The following is a 14996-nucleotide window of genomic DNA, read 5'->3' on the forward strand; positions in this document are numbered from 1 at the left end:
GGTTTGGAAACATATTTGGTGAGGTTTCATCTTGTGTGGGAGCCCCGTCAAAAATCTGTCCATTATTCTAGCAGTGTCCAAGCATTCTTTTTTTTTTTTTTCTTTTCATACGGCGCCCCCCCCTAGGGGGCGGGCCCCACACTTTGGGAACCTCTGGGCTAAGGGATGATTGCCGTTGGCATCTACCCTGATGGTTTTGGGTCTAGCCCAGTCAGGCTGTGAGATTTAGCCGTTCTCTTTGTTCTCTTTGGTGATAAAAAGGTCATTCTTCAGATTGTGTAGCTAGCTTTAAAGCTTTAAACTAAATTGCAATTGTAACTGCAAGAGTGAGTGTTTCCATGGAAAAAGTAGAGACGAACTGATGTGTGCTCACCATCGGATCGTTCAGCGGAGTGTGAGCCGGGGAGTGGGCAGAAGAGGAGACTCGGGATTGGATACAGCACAGAGCAACCTCTGTTTGTGACAGAGCCCACAAACTCCTCTTTAAAGTGTTCACAGAGGTCAGCAGAAGGCTCTTTTCCCCCTAGTATTGTCCCCTAGTGGTTTTTAACAGAGTACAGGTTTAACATACTTCTCTGTTAGCTTAACTTTGCAGACCTGAAAGCTTTGTCTATCTTTTACATTGCCTGCAGCACCATTTAGGCATTTAGATTTACTTTATTTTCCAGAAGCATGAATTTGTATACTTTTATCTCAAAGTGAGGATAATGTAACTTTGCTTTTTTTTTTAACATTTGTGTGAATAATGGAAGCTCATTTTTTTAGTTTTAATATTATAGAAGAAAATCAGTTACAGTTCTTGTAAAATACCCACACGGGATAGAAGTACATGTGTATCATTATTATTTCCACTGCACTTTATGTACACAACAACCACCACCACCACGGTGTATTTTACTGTAAATTATAACCGTCTGTGCATAGTATAGTATTTTTGCGTACACTATGCTATTTTTCTTGTTTATGTTTTTAAATACTTTTATTTTTCGAATACATCTCTAATTTTATCCTGTCTCTTGCTGTAATGAGTGAATTTCCCCAGTGTGGGATTAAATAAAGTCAGTGTCTACAATTAGCACTGATTATTTATGTTTTGGATTAATTTTCCAAAATCCATCGCCACCATTGTCCAAAATCTGTCACCATCATCGTCACAATCTGTCATGTCTGGATTTTAGTTGTTTTGTTGTTGATGTTCCCTGAAAATGGGGAGGGATGATAATGGAGAATCAGCCATGCGGTATCATTTTCTCAGCCTGTAAGGGGGAAAAAAGTCCTCGTCTGCTCTCGAGGAGCGTTGTGAGGTCATGAAATAACAGCGAGGAGCTGGAGGACCAAACGCGGCTGCGACTTAACAATATGATTTATCGATTCAACTGAGCTGTAACCAGGACAACCTGGCTGACCCACTTACTGTCACACCTACATGCTGTGGATACGCAACAACGAAATATCCCCAAAAGGGTTCAGGAGCAGCGTTAAACAGCAGCGACCTGAGACTGAAGCGCACCTGGAGATGGTTTGTTTGAAGGAAAGTTTGCTGCGTGGGAGGAGGGAATGATGTCTGATTTAGTAACGATGCAGAGTGACCGAGCGGCAGCCTCCATAGGCCCATCGCGCCTGCGGTCCTCTGGGAGTGACCAACAGAAAACACCCCCTCCCCACGGGGCCTCCGCACACAATCGAGGGGGAGGACAGAAAGTGTTCGTTCTCGCAGACAGGAGTTAAAAATAACCACAAGAGCCACAGTTACAACAGCCTCAGCTCCACATGGCCGACATAATAAAGAAGCTGGAAGCGGCGTTGGGGAGAGCTTTGCTAATCCGGCGGTTTGCACCCATGAAATGTCAGTGAGCTGATGATGTACAGTGTGAGCTCGAGGGAGACGAAAGAGCAGATGACAAAGGAAATTCCTGAAAGGGTTGATAGTTTGTTTTGGCATTTTTGGTTTTTAAAATACTACAGACAATAAAACTCAGGTGAGACCAAATAAAAAGCAACACCTGGACCCACAAGAGCCAAAAAGATGCTTCAACTAACAAACACAAATTTTGCATTCATGTGTCTAAAGGGTCCTATGTCACTGCTAAACAGATCTCTTACGAATTGAAGTGTTTTCTACATTAACGAAATGACATTTTCAAAAAAAATTATTAAATCAATGCTGTCAGCTCACTGTTTTTGTCAGATTTCAACCAGATTTGCCCAGATTAAGGTTGGAAAAAATTTAGACTGTAATTAGAAACTGATCTATTTTTAATTTCTCTTTTTACTTTGAAGACCACAACAAATTGAACCATAAACTTTACTGTCAGGAGGACTGCACACAGTTTCATGTATCTAAAAGTCTAAAAATGAGAAAATTTAAGCACTCACCCAGTACAAGTAGAAATGAAAATTAAGCTAATTAATGTCAAATCAAACAGAACAGTGTGCAATAAATCGTTGCCTTTGGACGTCATAATCTTTATGAGAACAGCTGATCATGACTTATGATTTTCTCACATGTCACTGCTTCCAAATCAGATCTTTGACAATTTGACAGACTTTATGAAGATAATAAATCTGATGAGAGGCCAGAATTTAAACAATCTGAAAATATCCTCCACACCATTACACCACCAGCAGCAGCCTGAACTGCTGAAACAAGGCAGGATGGATTCATGCTTCCATGTTACTTAAGCCAAATTCTGAGCCTACCATCACGTTACCACCGTGTCGCAGCAGAGACTCAACAGACCAGACAGCATGTCTTTAATCCTCTGCTGTCCAGTGTTGGTGAGCCTGTTTGAATTATAGACTCAGTTTCCTGTTCTTAGCTGACAGGAGTGCCATTCAGTGTGGTTTTCTGCTGCTGTAGCTTCAAGCTTTGATTTGTTGCGCATTCACTGATGTTCTTCTGGATACATTGGATGTAATAAATGGTTATTTGAGCTACTGCTAACAGTTTATGAAATACTCACACCAGAACTTCTCAACCATATCTGCATGCTAAATTGCTGCCAATCACATATTTGCATCAACGAGGAGTTGTGCAGGTGTCCTTCATAACGTTGTCACTCGTCGGTTGAGTCAGAACAATCCGGAAAACCCTGAAAACGTATTTCTGCAGCAGCTTCCTAACAATAAACTCACTTCTGATCCTCTATCATGAATGAACAACTCCAACCAACATCAAAAAGCTGTAGCACCTGCGTTCCTCCGTGACCTTTTCTCCCCGGCAAACATTTATGAAATGGCAGTGTTGCCTCCAGGGTCACTGCAATAGGTTACTACTGATTAGTGTGAAAATTAGTGTGGAAATCTGTGCTGTGGCCCTGCTACCATTGTTAAAAAATTATCAATTCAACCTGTGAAAAACCTTTAATGTATTCCATGACATGACAGACAAATGGGGATAAAGTGTTGGTTTTACTGCAGCTAATCGTCACTAACGTATTCCAATTTTTTTTTTTAATCTTTCCATCAACTTTCATGTTTTCAGCTGCAGGCTCTTTGCAGCAACATAAATGTTACAGTGCGAATAAACATGCCAAATCAAACGTGCCCTCCTCTGCTGTGTGTCAGGACTGCAGGCATTGTGCTGAGGCAGCGTTTGCACAAAGCTGCTGTGTCGATTTTCTCTCCCACACATCACAAGTCTGGATGGGTCTCAACACTTCTCCTCCAGAGTACATTTAACTGAAGCTGAAGTGGTCAAGCAGGAGCTGCTGGGGTTAAAGCTCAAGTAGCTGTGTGTGTATGGGTGTGTGTCTGTGTGTGTTTTAATCCAAAACTCATCAATTACGTTAAACAGCGGCCCATTTTTCATACGCATTTCATGTTAACTGCACAGGCGAGTAGGGCAAAGAACAGGCTGTCCTTGAGACGTTACATTTTACAGTACATATTTGAGTGTGGGCTCAAGAGCAGAGTACAGAATGAGGACCAGTTTTTGATTTTAGTGGGCATGGAGGCAATACTGAATGGGCCTAATGGGAACAGTGCAGAGGCCAAAGGGTTAAGTGGGACACACCTAAAAAGTTATCAGGTTCTGTACAGTCCTGTGTGGTATAATTTCATTCATCTTCTTTGTGCTATTCCTTTTAACGGTCACCACATCTGCCTCCATCTCACCTGTCCTAACAACTGTCTGCATGTCCTCCTTCACTACATCCGTGAACCTTTTCTGTGGTCTTCCTCTTTTACTCCTGCCAGAAACCTCCATCTTCAACATCCTTGGTCCAATACATCCACTATCCCTCTTGTGCACTTGTCCAAACTCTTTCCTCTCTAACATTGTCTCTAAACCGCTTAACCTGAGCTGATGTGCTCTTCGTTTATCCTGTCCATTCTGCTCAATGGAAATCACAATGAAAATCTTATCATCTTCAGCTTGGCCTCCTGTCTTGTCCATGCTACCGTCTCCGAATCTTCCATCTACCATCTTGTAAATGTTCCCTTTCATTCTTGCTGTTATCCTTCTGTCATCTCCACCCACTCCACCCTGCCTGGACTCTCTTCTTTGCCTCTCTTCTCCACTGTCTCTTCTATGTAAATTTTATCCACCTTACTATTTGTTTGTTATACCCGTCTCCCTCTCATTCATACACATGTATTCTTTCAGGCTTCTACTGACACTCATTCCTCTTCTCCCTACAGCATACCTCCACCTCTCCAGGCTCTCTTCCACCTGCTCCCTACCCTTACTACAGATCAATATCATCTGCAAACATCATAGTCCACAGAGACTCTCGCCCGGCCTCATCTGAGCCGGGTGGGATGAGGCCTGTCTACCACCACTGCAAACAAAAAAAGTGCTCAGATCTGTGATGTAATCCCACCCCCGCCTAGAACCCATCTGTCACTCCTACCACAAACATCACCACTGTCTCGGTGTCCTCATGCACGTCCTGCACCACCCCTTACCTCTCTGCCTCTCCTGGCTTCGTTATGGTGTACCACAGTTCCTCTCTTTGTAGTTTATCATATGCTTTCTCTAGAGCCACAATAACACCATGAAACTCCTTCTGGCCTCTCTATACTTCTCCATCAACACCCTCAAAGGAAACATTGCATCAGTAGTGCTGTTCGCTGATCATCACCTCTCCCCTTAACTTAGCTTCAACAACTCTTTCCCATAGCTTCATGGCATGGCTCATCAGCTTTATTGCTCTGTAGTAGCTACAGCTCTGCACATCACCCTTACTCTTGAAAATTGGAATCAGTACATGTGGGATTTTGGGTTTTGGAGTACTGGTGAACAGAAAAGATATAAAATGTGGCTTTTAAAATGTCATGGGCACATTTTATTATTGGTCACTAGTCTCGCCAAAAAGAACATGGGGAAGTTTTTTTTCCTTGTTACACTAAATGATATAAATCATAATGCAAAAGAAGAATTAATCATCTGCAGCTAAGCCTATTGAACAGACCAAACACAATGACAATATAGTAATCTGATAAACATACACTGTCACAAGGCATGATGGGTAATGCCAGCTAGCTGCTGGGTTACTGTGCTGCTTTCAACAGTAAAGACAGACAGAGAGTGAAGAAAAGAAAGTAGTGATGCTGTGTGCTTGACTCAGGTTTTACAACAGCAGCTTAACCAAACCTGAGTCCACATTAGTAATCATACCGTTTTTCTCTGTGTATTTAAGCATATATTACGTGCACACATTAGCTGACACTGTTGTATCTGCGTGTTTCTTTCTGTGCATCACACATAATGTGATAGTGTTGCACTGTGTATATGTGTGTCAGCAGAGCAGATGGAGCGCCTGAAAGAGGCCTGTGCAGCCGACCACTGCAGGATACATTATGGCAATTTCCAGCTTGAGAAGCCAGAGAGAGTCAGAGCTGGCAGAGCTGCTGGATGGATTCCCTCCACCCCCTCCACCAGCATGGGTCTGCCTGTGCATGACTGTCCGTCACATCAACTCCCGCAATGCTGGGAGGTTACCTGGTGAGAACTGACTTCATCCAGTACCTCTCTCCAGGTACAAAAAAAAAGTCTGACTGCAAACTTAAAATCAGCTATAAAAGCCAGTTAGAATTTAGACAAAACTAATGCCAGCTGCATTTCAGTTTCAACTATAGTTTAATTATAAAGCGTAACAACAATTCATCCCGGGATGATTTACAGTGAGTTAGAGAGTCCATAATGTTAGAGATGGATAATTCAACCTTATAAACTGAAAACAGATTTATTTTTAAATGTATGTCTTTCTTCAATAAATATAAGACCAGAAAGCACACTTCTACTGAACCCACAGACTGGTTATAAGACTTGAGTTGACAATCTTTGCAGTCACCATCATGAAACTGGATGCTTTCCCTGGTTTATCAACTTTTCTGACTACAACGACGTTGTAATGTATGAGACTATAAACTTGCACACTGACCTCATAAAAGCCTCAAAAATCTTTTTACTGAAATAGCAGATCAATTGAGCAGAGAACTCAACTACTGCTGGCCATTAAAAAGAAGCCCAGTTTAAGTCGCTTTCAGCATTGGCTTCACGTTTCAGCCCATGAAGCTTCATCCATCCTTTAAACTGCCTGTGACTACAACATAGGCATGATGCATCCTTTCAACTTTCACGGAGGTCACAGTAAGTCCAAAAAACTCCCTCTGGAAAACTAATCAATGTTCCTCTCTGCTCTTTGATGAGAGGCATCTCTATCCTGAGAAAACATGCGATTTTTAAAGGAGAAAAAGGTCATCACTGCGACTTCAGCAGCCGGAGGCTCGATCTGCATCTGCAGATTCAAATAAAGATCCAGGAGCTTGGAGATAAAGGCAAGCGCAGCAGCTCTGGCTAAACTTCAAAACAGCACTGACAGTTTTAATTAAGCTAATCTGCTTACAGAAATTATGTAAATGAGGATCACTTCAAATTATCAACTGTGGGACAATGGCACTGTTATTATTTTATGTTGTTTCCTGGAAAAAAAAAGTTTGAATAATATTTCTAAAACAAAGAAAAACTTTCAGAGGTTAATGCAGTCTCCAGATGACTCATAGCTCATAATGTGCTTTTTTCCTCTCATGGCAGAAATCATTTTGTACCATCAGGTCTTCAAATGGAGCACATCTCGCTGCAGAATGAAACACTTCGATTCACTTATTAAATAACAGAGTTCACAGGCGAGGTGATGGCATTTAAGGACAGGCCTTGAGGCTGTGAGAAGACATTTGAGAAAACCAAAAAAAAAAAAAAACCTCATAATCACAGGTGTATGAAGAAGAGCTTTTCTCCATCTATGTGTGTTTGTGCCCTGATTTGTGGGTTTTAAGCCTGACAGGAAGTGGTAAATAAGGCTCTCTGGTACCTGAGAAAATGCACCTCGACCCCTGATCCCTCAGTACGAGCTCATTCGCACATCAGGAAGCAGCACAGCAGGAATTTGTGTGCGTGTTGGTGTAGGTGTTCATGTGTGTGCGCGTCCATTTGCAGCATTTCCACTGCACAAGCTCTAAAAAACACCAAGCTTGAGTGTTTTTTAGAAGCTCGGCAGGAAAACATTCAGGGAAAAAAAAAGAAGAAGAAAAAAAGAAACAGTCGATTAGAGAGTCATCACACGTATCGCCTCCTCTTCAACCTGCACCTTGGCTCGCACATCCATCGACGGCAGCGCTGCCAGCTAACGCTTTCAAGAGTCTGTCAGTCAGTTTGAAGCGCGTTTGGAAACCGTGGCACGTTGTTAGGAGACACGGGTTGTCATATCGTGGATGTTTTGTCAAAGACTCGCTCCGAGGGCGTCGGTGAAACGACCGGAGGTGGGAGAACTGATGAGGTGACAGCGGCATATTTTTAGAGCTGCCCTCAAACCTTTACATGTCACCTTGTCACCATTAACACCTCTATATCGTCGCTGGCGCTTTGACACGTTAATTATGGGCGAACCCAAACAAATGTCGTCTACTCCCACACGCACAAGAAAACCAGAATAAGGCCTGAGGATTAATTCTGCATATTTCAGTGTAATTTAATGCTTTGTGACAACTTAATTATTTCACAGAACGTAAACAAATATTTTCCTTTTGTTTTGCTCAGCGTTAATTGCTCCAATATCAAGGTTTACCTTATCATTATGAAGTAAATGAAAATTTTCATTTCGGTAGAATAATGGCACCAGCAGAGTTTAGACGGGTTTCTTATGAGTCTGATTAGAGAGAGACACCAAATTGAAATCTATGGGAGAAATATGAGTCTTAAAGAAATTGTGGTGAAAGCCTTTTGCAGACATGTGACCACTAACCACATGAAGTTACCTTTGGTAATGTTGGAAATCTGGGATCAAGAGAATAAGGCCCAGAGATTGGTCCTCAACCAGCTGTAAACCACCAGTTGTGAGGGGAAAAATTTGTATTACCTGACTATTTCTGAGTGTTTGCAAAAACTGAGTCACGCCAGACCAGTCCGTGATCCTGTGGCAACCAAAAGTCACAAGAGAAACATTTATATTCCCAAACTGGTTTTCAAAAACCTCCCTGTGATTGCGTTGGTTGCTAGCATATTGCTGCAGTTGTAGTTGTAGTTTGAGTAGAAGTGACGGAGTTGTCTACAGATACTGTCCCGCTCTTCTCTGAGCTGTAGTGAAAAAGTGCGACGCAAACCGCATATGAAGAAAGTTCACCATGAAAGCAAAAGGCGTGCCACCATGTTTTAGAGGGAGCAACTTTTACTTTGGAGACGAACCTTCATTTCCAGTTTGTGTTACACTCTTTGGGGTTTTTTGTTTTCCAAATTTTACGACTACTCAGCTGGTAGTTAATGAGATTTTACAGACAAACATGACAAACTACAGGTAACCATAGTTCAGCAATTCATGCTTACAAGTACAAGCTTCTTAAAGCCGGTAAGTATGGCGTTATTATGCCCTCCATAATCATTAATTCATGAACTATAGTTTGACTTTAATGCTTGTTCTCATTAAATGCAGTACTTCCTTCTAAATACTACACAACTTCTGTAGGACAGCAGGTTTTAAGGTCAAATATAGTCTGTATTTGCAATGTCTGAAATGTTAAGACTTGTGCAATATTAAAATAGTCAACAAATTCACTCTCATACACATCAGCTATCATTTCTGGCACTAAAAGGTTGAGTATTGCCATGTTGTGCCTTCTGTCTTTTGTTTATCTTTCATTCTCTTTTAGCATAAAAGACTAAATATAGTAAAGAGCAGATTATAAAATTTGTGATTTCAAGTATGTAACTTATGGCTGACATGACCTCATGCAGAGAAAATAAACGCAAACCAGAGTCTAACTAGTGTCTTTAGGGTTTACAAACTCACCCAGACAGAAGCAGATTCCAAGTTATTCCGATCAGTCGTGGTGCCCAAAGCATAAATAAATCAGGTCCAAAAGGATCGCTGTTAGGAGAAAAGGACAAAAGACAAAATGTCAGTACTGGCCCTGATTTAAGAGCTGCCTCTATGGAGGCCTGAGGAAGGTGGGGGGTTAAAGCCTGTATTCCTGGAGTGAGCTAATGATCCACTTCTTTCATATTTTGCTAAAGAATCTCAGGTCAGGCACACCTGCAGTTTGAGGGGATCGGCCTCTGATCGCTGAAGAACTGCCAAAAATAACTTATGTCTATTTATGGCTTAATAACATCACTGGTTCCAACCCTGGTGTCCCCTACCCAGCTGACATGCTCAGATGACCAACAGATCCTGAGCAGATCACCAAATCTAGTCCACAAACTCCTCAATCTGGGCTGAACCCAGCCACACTATAGACAAACTTTATTGTTTTGGTCTCTACCTAAAGCTCAAGACCACTGCTGAGTGTTTGAATACAGATTTGCTATCCAATCATCACTCTTGATCAAGATCTTGAGACACTTTTTTTGAAAAAGGGAGCAATCCACAATGTTAAAAAGAAGTTCATCATGGATGGGTAAAGCTTAGCATTAATTATTGACATAAAACCAAAATCATGTTTCAAACTCAACTTCACAAACACAAATCTCATCTTTACAGTAAAATAAGAAAAATATATTAGATCACAGGTGTTAGATAAGAAAATGTCTACCTGTGAAACTCATCTTTACGTTCACTATTAGCGCTCAGACACATCATTATCTGCTGTGTAATGTCCCCGACTCTTAAGAGGCACTCCACAGGTCCTGTGTTATTATCCAACAGCAAGTTTAACCTTCATGCATTAATTTCCTCCCTATAATAAGTTGTATTTAAATGGTGGATTATTTTCCTTTCAGAGTGACGTCCGACCCATTAGCTGCGATCGTGTCGAACCACCATTAAAACAAATGCATACCAGCCACTTTCCATTTAATGCAATCAAGATTTAACATGCCAGTGAAACAGAGGAACATCATTGAGAATAACATGGAAAGCCTCGAGGAGGATTGAGTGGCCTGAGATGACGAAGTCGTAGGATGATGGAGTATGTGCTGTTGCCAAGCAATTGGTCCAAAGACAGATGTTAGAAATGAACTGTGTCCTTTACCAATGACAGCTCAGTAAGCCATATTGTAAACAGGCATTAAAGTATATCTGATGGTTTGGGAAAATGTGGAAAACATCACAGTTTTTGTCTTTTCATGCTTTTATTTTCAACACAACAACATTTATACATGTTTCATAAAAAAAAAAAAAAAAAAAAAACTTCCTGCCAATCTTACTTCTGAAAAAGCTGTCAGGTTGGGGTTACACGTGTGAACAAGTTGGAATATTTTCTGACACAGGATGAAAAAGAACTGTGTGCCACTTTGACACTTGCTCGAGGGTTTTTCTGTTTGGCATCAGCAACAACAACAACAACAACAACAACAGGTTGTTTTCCCTCCAAGTCCTTGCGGAAACGTGTAATGCGATTTCCAGTTCGGCTCACTTTCCTCTCTTGCCCTCCCCTCAGTAAAATTCAGCATGTGTTGACTGGGATGGAGGGAAATAACAACAGGAAACTCTGCTCTGAATCCAGCTGTAAATTGCTGAGAGCAGGGCGGTAAATATCACCTTAAATTCCAGTTTTAAGGTACTAGTACAAATCAATACTGCTTTCTGATAAATGCATTGAAAAAAAAAAAAAAAAAAAAAAATCCTATCTACTGAGTACGCCCGCTCTTCCATTGGCCATTTTGTTTCTAATTATGACCTCTTTGTCTTTTTCTTTTTTTTAATCTCTTTCTAGTCAGTCTTGAAGTAAGGTCTCTTTGTATCTCATTATTTTTGTTTTGCATCTTTGTGGTTGTTCTGCATCTCTTCAGGGCTGGATTGCATCTTTATAGTTAGTGACTCATGAGTTTTCTTTTAGCATGTTCTTGTTTTGCATCTTTTTATTGTTCCTTTTATTTTTCCATCTTTTTGAGAAAGTTTTGAGGAAGTCTCTTGGAATAGTTTGATTCCTTTCCCAAGTTTGCTTTATATAAGTTACACCTTTTGAAAAGGGTTAGTTACCACAATAAAGTAAAGCTTTTACTTTGAAGGCGAACGGGCTGGAGTAAATATGAGAAGTGCAATCCAAACTGGAAATTGGAAACAGTGGGTAGCTTGTGAGTGTTTGCAGACAAATCAGCGTGTACCATGCAAACTACTGACAACCGAGCCAAACTGAAACTGTCTATAACTGGGTCAAGGTCAGCAACCACTTGAAAATTGTTTGGAAATGGGAATGCACATTTTTTCCTAGCCCCCAGAGGTTGCCAGGGGGTCCCTGCCTAGGCCTGTATGACCAAGGCATTGTTGTGCTCTAGTCTCCTAAACTTTCAGCCGGAAAGTGAACAAACTCATATTATAAAATGCAAAGTTAGACACTGTGAGCAACAATGTCACTTTTTGGTAGCACACATAACATAACTGGCTTATCAAAGCTCTTAAACTGACAACTCAACAACATTATCTTATGTTGAGACTCCAACCTCAAATGATGTGCACTGGCATCATTTACCTCAAGAGAAAATCTTCAAGAGAAAAAGTTTTTTGCCATCTCTAATTATCAAAGAAGAACCAAAGGCCTTCGTTCCACAGTCTGAACCTTAATTAAAACTCAATATTGTTCTTCATAGCAAGTAGGCTCCAGATATGTCAGGGTAAACTCGTCTTTCTGTTTCTGTGTGCTTGAAGATATTTTTCAATACGCCCCAGTCACAGAAAGCTCTGTTTTCACCCCCAATAACATTGTCTTTCAGGCAAGATGACGTAACTCTATATTATAATCCTAAATCCTTTGAGTATAAACCAATTAAGACTATTTAATCCTTCTGTTTCAAGTGAAAATTGAAATCTTAAAAACAAGGAAAAGAAGGAACACCAGAACAGAGAGCAGAAATCTTTAAGTAGCAGCTGTGGTGTCTCTGGAAGGACAAAGGAAAGCTGCCTGTGTTGTAAAACTGCAAAAGAAACAAAACTCCTCAAACATATTTTACATTAGGGAAAGTAAAGGCTATTGTTTTGAAGGACTACGTGGTCAGTTTATAGATAAAAATGGGAAAAGCAAGTTAAACAGTATTTCATAAATTCGCTGCCTGCTGTGCCACCTGCTAACACAGTTTAGACTTTGAGAAATGGCCGGGATGTTGCCTCTCTCCCTCCCCGTTCATCTCTTTTAGTGAGACAGACTGTGTTGAGGCCGAGGACCTGTTTGGCACTCAGCCTAGGACAGAAATATTCCACAGAGGCCGATGTCAGCGTGGACACCTTCAGCTGGTGAAAACACAAAGCGAGTCAATACCCTGATTGGCAGGTAGCTCCTGAGTCACAGGTCAGGACAACTACTAATGAATCCATCAGGATGCAGTGCAAACCGATACAGTAACCTCTTGATCTCTTTAACGAGCCTCATCAACAAATAAATGGAAAGATACTGTGTCACCTGTAATCAATGATAACATCCAGTTCTGTTAGGAAAAGGTGAAAGATCCAACATTATGGTCTTTTTATTAATAAAAATGAGTCCAAAAGTCAATTTTATACATTTGTACTGTTTAATTCACCAAAACGTGTTTTGATTTCTCTAAATTCATCTTCCTTGCAGCCCCGACTTCCCTTTGTCCTCTAACAGCTTTGTTGGGGGCTGTTTAGTTAAAGTTTAGATTTTATGACCATTCAGAATAAGAGAAAATGATCAAAGTATTGTTACTGCAAGTAATGGCTCCAACCTAAGACATCTGATTGTAAATATATCATTGCACTGAGAGAAAGGACCAAGACACCAGCAGACGACATAACGAAGGACGAGAATCCAATGTAGCATCTTTGAGATGTGGTGGAATGAGATATTTTCATCACAGATGTGTTGCTAATAAATCTGCAAATCTGTGAGCAATCTTGGAGGAATACATACGACAGCTTGTTGAATCTATGCAATGAAGAATTAAGAAAGTTCTGAAGCCAAAAAGAGGTCATAATTGGTACAAGCAAGGTGTAACTAACAAAGTGGACAGTTACTGTGTATACAAAGTGCACTAATTAGAGAACAAGTCATATGCCAGTGCAAGGAAAGAAATAACAGCAGGTGAGAGCAGTTAACCAGAGGGAAGACAGAGACGGGAAATAAAAGAGACACAGACAGAAAAGTAACTGCGTAAAGAGAAAGGCACAGACAAGACCGAGGGAAGCAAAGAAAAAAATATTCACAATCCGTGAGACCATGACAAGATTGCAGCTGATCTCAATGAGTGGGAAGAACTGAAAGCTGTTCTTTCCACTCATCTTCTTCACAGCAGCATCAAGTGATACTTGATGCTGCTGTGAAGCCTGCACAGAAAGTCCTGAATCGTGTTTTTGGTGCAACTGATCAGAAGAAATATCTCAGAAAATATAGATACTGTCAGGGATGAACTGAGGCACCCTTACAGCTTATTTGATAGACTAAGGCATACATTGTATCACATTTCTGTAAAAGCAATCTGCGAAATGAATGCAAGGTTATTACCTTTACATATATGAAATATTAGAACATGTCTGGCCGAGATAACAAGACTTGAGAATCTGTTATGATCCCATTAAATCAGCAACATGAGCCAAACAGAAAGGAAATATACAGTCTTGTGTCCACAGTGTTTCCGACCTCAGACAGGGAACTACGGCTTTGACGACTATTTGCACATCAACACACATCAACAAAAAGAAAAGAAAAAAAACCCGGCTCAGCCTCGAAGCCTCTCCTTTTTCTGTAGAAGTGAAAACACGGGGCTGGTTTTGAAATAAGAAGCAGTCCTCAGTATGGGGACTGTAAAACAGCTTGCCAGCGCTAAAGAGACTCCTCTCCAGAGGAACCTTGACGTGCATAATTCCCACTTTAAGGGCAGCTTTCAATAGTTTCTGTTGCAATCAGCCTCCAGAAAACGTCCCCAGATGTTGCCAAATAAAAAGGCTTTGATATTCCTACATGCCTTCTCCCTCACTGGCAAGCTCGCTGTGTTTGCTGTGTTTAAAAAGAGCATGGAGTTGATGTGTCTGACAGCTGAGTAGCAACATCAAAGCCCTGCAGCTCTCACTTATACAGGTTTGGTTTATACTAACACATACAGGAAAATTTAGAACATATTACTGACGCAATTTTTATACAAGCTAGATTACGAGTCAGATCTCAAACACACTCTTGCTGCTCATTTGGACATCCTCTCGCATCCTATCAGCACTCACTTAAGATAATGGGCCCTGGTGGGGAGGATATAGAATGCAGAGTGACTCTGGGAGCTTATGCATGTTAGTGAATGGGCAGGCGAGGCAGATAAAGGGCTTTAGAAAACAGACCAGTGGTGGCAATTTGTCAGGATTAAAGCCTGACGGTGTGTTGTTGTCGTGGTGTCAGGTGTTGCTCATTACACCCGAGGTTGTCGGGGAATCGTGGCGTTGATCTGCGAGCATGTCGAGGTCATCTGAAGTCGTGGTTTAATCCTGCACTCCGGCACAAGGCATGGACGGACCCAACAAAGGCTGCGTTGTTGTTGGTTTTTAATTCGTGCCAGTAATCAAAAAGGGAGATTTTGACCTTCTTAGGGGATAAAGTCTTAAAGAATCTATTTTAGATCA

At 41.1% G+C, this 14996-nt stretch overlaps 1 protein-coding gene across 2 annotated transcripts in view; it reads right to left on the reverse strand.

The window, feature by feature from the left end:
- Positions 1–14996, reverse strand: part of rnf152 (ring finger protein 152) — a 56671-nt gene that overhangs the window by 12674 nt on the left and 29001 nt on the right. For both annotated transcript variants that reach the window (XM_031728542.2, XM_031728544.2), the window contains one exon: positions 9288–9365. The gene's annotated coding sequence lies outside the window, so the exon portion shown is untranslated. The remainder of the gene's footprint in view (positions 1–9287; positions 9366–14996) is intronic.

This window comes from Oreochromis aureus, linkage group 9 (genome assembly GCF_013358895.1).
Source record: "Oreochromis aureus strain Israel breed Guangdong linkage group 9, ZZ_aureus, whole genome shotgun sequence".
Taxonomy (NCBI): Eukaryota; Metazoa; Chordata; class Actinopteri; order Cichliformes; family Cichlidae; genus Oreochromis; species Oreochromis aureus.